Below are 5,873 nucleotides of genomic sequence, written 5' to 3' on the forward strand. Positions count from 1 at the left end.
CCTTCAACAGGTGTGAAATGGGAAAAAAGGAACGATGTTTCTGGAACGGAATGAACAGAGAACCGCGCTCAACGCTGATTGGTCGTTGCACGTGGCGGAAAATTTGAGGGAGCAGTGAAAATTAATGCATCATTTTTTTCCATAATATGCGAGTTATGTGGCCTCTCCTGATTTGAATTGTTTTTTTTTTCCTTCTTTTAGTGTATTAAATACACTATTGCGTTTTTTTTCTTTCTGTTGTTTAATGGCTTTGTGTCAAGCACCTGCAGCCAACTTTAGACTAGTGTGTGTGTTTTGAATTGTTTATAGTTTGCATAAACATACCTTCTTGTCTCCAGAAGCTCGTAAAAGCTCGTGAATGTTTTAAAAAATTTTAATTTTTCCCGCTTTCCGGTCATCGAGAGCTCCACTACTCGCTTACTAACCGATAAAGCGAATGTCCAATTTTGGATTCTCGAATTTTGCAAATTTGACAACAGAAATCGGGTTTCATGTCGAATGGCACCATCTGCTACCAAGTTTCACAAAAATAGATAGAACGGGGACCGAGATAGCATTTTAGGCCACGTCCGCCAACTTGGATTTTCGAATTTTGAAAATATAACAAAAATTGAACTTTTCTGTCGCAATGGAGATGTTGCATGTGTGAGGAATTTGCGATTTGACTGTTGATTCTTAAGTAAAAGCTCGCGAGAAACATGATGGTGCCACTGGCTTTCTCTGAAATCAACTCCAAAGCTCAAAAAAGCTCTCAAGTTGAGGCCAAATGGAGGGGATATCCCACGCTATCCTGAGAGTCCACCTCTACATCAAGACAAACTCTCCATGCAAAGATATAGAGAGCAAATACCAGAGACAAGTAGGGTTGCCGTGATTTCAGTTTTGGAGTCCCCAAATAAAGCGGCAGCCCTGTCAATGTATATTTGCTCCCTATCTCCGCATGGAGAGTTTGTCTTAATGTAGAGGTGCGGACTCTCAGGATAGCGTGGGATATTCCTTTCATTTTGGCCTCAACTTGATAGCTTTTTTTGAGCGTGGGAGTTAATTTCAGAGTAAACCGGTGGCACCATCGTGTTTCTCGCGAACTTTTACATAAAAATCAGTAGTCAAATCGCAAATTCCTCACACATGCAACATCTCCATTACCCCTTGCCTCCGAGGTTGCACAACAATCAATCAAACAGGATCCGGGATAGCATTTGAGGCCACTCCGACTAACTTGGATTTGGAAATTTTGGCAATTTGTCTTAAAACGCATTAAATCCAAAATCTAAGCTCCAATTCGGAATCCCCGTTAAAAATCGCCGACTATTCCTGTATTATACGTTAGCAAAGAATGGAGAAAAGAAGTTGAGCGTAGGCTGCAGACTGCAACATGTCAGTCCAACATGAAAGTGGGTAAGGGGGTCAGCGGAGAACTTTATCAGAATTCAACCCTTTTATCTATGCCACCAGCTACGCGGAATATGCTGAAAGCGCCAGTGGCGCCTATATAGAATTAGATATCGTTCCGAATCATTTTGGACTCATGTTAGAAATAGTATTTCCATTTAAATCTTCCGTCGCATTTCTAAGGCGCAATGATACAACTATTTGAACTCTCCGGAATGCGTGAGGTATCCGGCCGCATTTGAAGGCGTTTTGAAAACAGCCAAGTTCCGATACTCGGATTATCGTTTTGCATAGTTCATATTATTTTGTTTCCATTTCTAACCACTTGTTTAATCATAATCCTCCTATAAAAACCACCCATTTGCTAAATACAATTCTAGCTGAAGCGCACTTCAGCTATGCATTCACCACTGCAAAAATGTCAAAGGAAATCGACACGCCCAGCGTGCATGAATGCAGGCCCGCCACAAGGGTGGGATACTGGGTCCCTGGTACCGGGGCCCGGGCCCCGGAGGGGGCCCGTGTTACCCGTGAAAAACCACTACGAATTCACATGCAACCCTTGTTTCGTAAGAAAAAGTGATAATTTTACCCTCAAAATTTCGCAAAAGGTGAATAGATTTTCAAAAATACGCTGGGGCGCTGTAGAATTCTTCTTAAATTTTCAAAGAAGTATACTTCCTGGAAAATTTCTATCTTTTTTCAAGATTTTCAGTACAGAGGGATATTTTTAGTAACTGCGTATCATTTTCTTCCGTCGTAAGATGCTAAGAGTCTCCAGTCTGGGCATCCTCGACTTCAATGGCTCATGGCTCAACTCCCTTGCCATAGACAAACGAAGGGGGAGTCCAGGGGGGCCTAGCCCTCTTAGAGCTGAAAATAGTATCATATGCCCCCCCCCCCCAAAAAAAATAAAATTTTCCAGATGTTTTGAATGCAACAATTCGCAAGTATTTTGTGCTGAAAGTAGGAAAAAAAAACATAATTATTCCGCAGAAATTGATGGAAAAATTCTTTATGGAAGCTTCAAAATGCGTCCGATTAGTCGTATGAATTGTAAAATTTCTCGGGGGATGCCCCTCGAACCCCCCCCCCCTTCGTGCTTGGGGCCCGGACCTTAAAACTGGTACTAGGGCCCGAGATGGGATGTGGCGGGCCTGGCTGAGATAGCATTTTTGGCCACGTACCGAGTACCCGCCATTTTGGATTTCAAATTTTGAACCTTTCGTATGAAAACGCATGATATCCAAAATCTGAGCTTTTCAATTTCGCTTTTCGCGTGAAAAACGCAATTATTTCGTGTACCATGCGTTACGGAAGGAAAGACGATGAACGAAGGCATATAGCCTCCATGCACGCTGGGCATCGACATGCCATGTCGATTTCCTTTGACACTTTTGCAGTGGCGAATGTATAGCTGAAGTGCGCTCCAGCTAGAATTTTATTTAGCAAATGGGTGGATTTTCTACGAGGATTAAAAATAAACGAGTGGTACGGAATATAACAAGAGACTATGAACTATGCAAAATGATAATCCGGGTATCGGAACTTGGCTGTTTTGAAAACGCCTTCAAATGCGGCGTGATACCTCACGCATACCGGAGAGTTCAAATAGTTGTATCATTGCGCCGTATGAATGTGACTGAAGATTTAAATGGAAATAGCCTTCATGCAGGCTCGCCACATCCCATCTCGGGCCCTGGTACCAGTTTTAAGGTCCGGGCCCCAAGCACGGAGGGGGGGGGGGTCCGAGGGGCATCCCCCGAGAAATTTTACAATTTATACGACTAATCGGACGCATTTTGAAGTTTCCATAAAGAATTTTTCCATCAATTTCTGCGGAATAATTATGTTTTTTTTTTACTACTTTCAGCACAAAATACTTGCGAATTGTTGCATTCAAAACATCTGGAAAATTTTATTTTTTTTGGGGGGGGGGGCATATGATACTTTTTTCAGTTCCAAGAGGGCCAGGCCCCCCTGGACTCCCCCTTCGTTTGTCTATGGCAAGGGAGTTGAGCCATGAGCCATTGAAGTCGAGGATGCCCAGACTGGAGACTCTTAGCATCTTACGACGGAAGAAAATGAAACGCAGTTACTAAAAATATCCCTCTGTACTGAAAATCTTGAAAAAAGATAGAAATTTTCCAGGAAGTATACTTCTTTGAAAATTTAAGAAAAATTCTACAGCGCCCCAGCGTATTTCTGAAAATCTATTCACCTTTTGCGAAATTTTGAGGGTAAATTTTTCACTTTTTCTTACGAAACAAGGGTTGCATGTGAATTCGTAGTGGTTTTTCACGGGTAACACGGGCCCCCTCCGGGGCCCGGGCCCCGGTACCAAGGACCTAGTATCCCCCTCCCCCCCCAGTATCCCCCCCTTGTGGCGGGCCTGATCTCAGCTCCTATTCGATCGATTTTTGTGAAATTCGGTGTCACGGGATATTCTCTGAGGAGAAACTAAAATTTTTAAAATTCAAAGATCCGAGATGGTGGACGACGGCCCCTGTTCGACGGAAATTTACTCGCATTAGCCTCTGCCTCTTGATTTCATTTACTTTTCAGTAAACACTTTTCATTCGAATATTTTTGTCTGCACTCTGCATGAACTGCTTCGTCAATTTTACCCAGGCATTCTTCACACTCATTATCTCCTCTCCGTATGTCTACAGTTTCTTTCAAATCTAACGCTGTATCGTCGGTTCTAATCTCGCCAAACACAGTGCGGCCACCGGTCGGCACGAGAAGCATATTAGCGCCTACAAGAGTGTAGGAATACTTCACGCATTGCGCCTTTCACAGTGCGGTCGGCGGTCGCTGGTCGGCGCAAGAACAAGAAGCATATTAGCTCCTACACGAGTGCGGGAATACTTCACGCATTGCGCCTTACGCCTTGTCTCCACGGGACGTTTTCATGGGATTTGTCCCAAGTTCGAATCGCAGGAATGAAACTTCTGGGATTTTTCCCAGTTACCGTCTCCACAGGACGAGGCTCATACGGTCCTGCGACTAGTTTGCGCGGGAAGATCACTTGGTTAAAGTCGAGTATTTAACCTGGATTAAAATAAAAATTGCACTCAATTAACAATTAGACACATTATTTTAACTAAACAAACATGAACAATGGAGTAATAAACAAAATATCGCATAATTCTTTTACTTCTTCTGCCACTCTCAGTGGGTCCTATAGGAGTAAAACGACCATACTTGGTACTGGGAAAAATATTGATTAAATCAATATTTTTCCCAATTTCGTAAGTGGGATTTTTCCCCAGGACAAATCTCGTGAAACGGCACGTGGAGACAAGGCCTAACACAGTGTGGTCGCTGTTCGGCGTGAAGCGTATGGGGGCAATTTTACGAAAACTGTCGAATTTGGCCCCCAAAAAACTAAAACACCAACTTGATTATATCGGACCGATGTTTTGTTTTCTTAGTCAAGTATAATACCAGGCTTCAAAATTTAATTCCTACTGGTACCTTTTTTTTATCAGGAATGTTTTCCTCCCTTTTTTTTATACTCAAAATATCCCGTTACGTTTGTGCGGATTCCTTTGAAAATTGTAAGGAATTTCCTTTATACTATGCAGAAAATCAACAGGAATTGGATCGCAAATCCGCACAACCGTTTTCATGTTAAAAATTAAAGTGCCCGACTAAATTTGGCAACAGCTGATAGGGCTTGGTTCCTCTCTGCTTGACGCGGTCCATATATCAATTAAGCACGTTTCTCCGACCTTTGAGGAGTGAAAGCTGGTGGAACTCAGTTGTATAGCAAGCAGTGGCGCGGCGTGCTTTGCGATTTATCGATTGTTACGCCACACAGTGGATCGAGTCGATAGGATAGGTCGGAGAAAATTTGGAAACTTTAAACACTTAACTCCGTTTATACAAATTTTTGAGGATTTAAAAGTATGGTTCCATTGGTGTCCTCGTAAAATTTTCTTCAATAAGCACCCCTTTAAGTTTAATTTGTGGCGATATAAACATAAAAATTTGCAGTTTTAGTCAAAACATTCTTGTCCGACCTCTCTAATTGACTCGATCCACTGTGCGCCATTTAAACCTATAGAAAAGGATTGATAAACAGGGTGTTCGCAACGAACACCTTAATAATCGATTCTTTACCATACGTTTAAATGGCAAAACGATCGATTTATCGCAAGTCACGCCACGCCACTGATTGCAACGACGCAAAGTTACATTTGACAATGTAAGAATTCATTTACACAAGACCGGAGCTCATTTATTTTGTGCATATTTTTTGTAAATTTGCTCGGCAATTTGCTGGAAATTTTCTAATATTTTCGATGTAAAACACATATTGCCCTCGTTTACGAACAGACAAATAAAAAGCTGTCAGGTAAGACTTTGAAACGTTGCAATGCAATCAAGCCCCTTTGGCCATCATATATTTATTATTGTGATGTCATCCTGCAAATCTGCAAGGAGATTGAATCGAATAAGGTAAAGAAAACCAG

The sequence above is a fragment of the Bemisia tabaci genome, chromosome 10, assembly GCF_918797505.1.
Source record: "Bemisia tabaci chromosome 10, PGI_BMITA_v3".
NCBI lineage: Eukaryota > Metazoa > Arthropoda > Insecta > Hemiptera > Aleyrodidae > Bemisia > Bemisia tabaci.